The sequence below is a fragment of the Squalius cephalus genome (genome assembly GCF_949319135.1).
Source record: "Squalius cephalus genome assembly, chromosome: 14".
NCBI classification, from domain to species: Eukaryota; Metazoa; Chordata; class Actinopteri; order Cypriniformes; family Leuciscidae; genus Squalius; species Squalius cephalus.
The window spans coordinates 14,995,788-14,997,526 of NC_137135.1; positions in this window are offsets into that span (position 1 = coordinate 14,995,788).

A 1,739-nucleotide genomic window follows, 5' to 3' on the forward strand; every position below is an offset into this window, starting at 1 on the left:
ACTGCGTCTTCAGCGGTTCGGATTTAGGAACATCAAAATGACTGTTGTGTTCGTTATTACACCCAAGAACAGAACACCACAATCGCTTAGACGCCATTCTGCTCATAGACAGTGCTCCAGCGTATCAACAATGACCGTGCCGGTCCGCGCGGACTATGATTGACAGCTCGCTCACGAGCGAGGGCGGGTCTGTGTTGAAACGCTGCTGTCAATCAACAATCGTGGGAGGGGCCTCGATTTTGTGACGTCACAAAATCGAACGGCTTGATTTGAGATGGGGGAAAACATAAGATGGATGGATTTTTATCATTTTATGATGGTTGTGTACAGGCACTGCCAACACACATTTCAGTACAATCAACTTGTAAAAGTGCATGTACCATTATATGACCCCTTTAATTCAGCAATAAAAACAAACAAACACAAATGTGAAGTTTTACTAAGGTAATTTTTGCTTATTCGTATGGCTGGGTTATCAAAGGTCAGCAGCTAAGACATTGATTAATAAAGTACGATTAAATGCATAAAGTATATTTGTGTTATTTAACATTTAATTATTGCAGGTATTGCAATTATTGCAGGTTTGCAATAATATTCAGTTTGCATTTCACTGTTTTTATCCATTTTGAGGAATTACTGAATCTGTTTTTGTGCAAGTAAGATTTTTAGTCTAAACTACAAAAACCATCATGTTTACACAACGTCTCTGCACTTATTCCCTATTTCTCTCAATATGGGGACAGGAGAGCTGTCAGTCAATGAATGGGGAAACAAAGTAACTTGCGTTACTTGTTTGAAAAAGTACAAGATATTTTGTTGTAAATGTAAAAGTAATGTGTTACTTTACTAGTTACTTGAAAAAGTAATCTGATTACATAATGTGTTACTTGTTTGAAAAAGTAACTCAGATATTTTGTTGTAAATGTAAAAGTAGTGTTACTTTACTAGTTACTTGAAAAAGTAATCTGATTACATAACGTGTTACTTGTTTGAAAAAGTAACTCAGATATTTTGTTGTAAATGTAAAAGTAATGTTACTTTACTAGTTACTTGAAAAAGTAATCTGATTACATAACGTATTACTTGTTTGAAAAAGTAACTCAGATATTTTGTTGTAAATGTAAAAGTAATGTTACTTTACTAGTTACTTGAAAAAGTAATCTGATTACATAACGTGTTACTTGTTTGAAAAAGTAACTCAGATATTTTGTTGTAAATGTAAAAGTAATGTGTTACTTTACTAGTTACTTGAAAAAGTAATCTGATTACATAACTTGCATTACTTGTGGATAGTTTGCCCAAAATGAACGTTTAGAGATTTAATTTAGCATCAGATGTTATGGCACATTATTATATGGTCAGAAGGTCACATAGTTTCTATTTTTAATAATTATAAATAAATTAAAAATAAAATACATTGTTTAACTGTTTACCTACACGTGTTATAAGTAATAATAATAAAAAAACAGACCATTTTAACTCCATTTTAGTTTTGTTCAAAATATTGCCCGAGTATCATATCGTGAGATCAGTATCGAACTGAATTGTGACGAGTGTATTATTTGTTACACAAAAAAAAATTATAATTTTATTGACTATTTTTTTTACCTCTTTGTTAGCTGAGCCTCACCCCATAAGAGGTGAGACAACCAAGCACATGTTGAAATGGCTGACAAGGCAGCCTGAATCACTGCATGAAGTTAAAGCCCAACACAACATAACAGGCCACTCCTGATTCT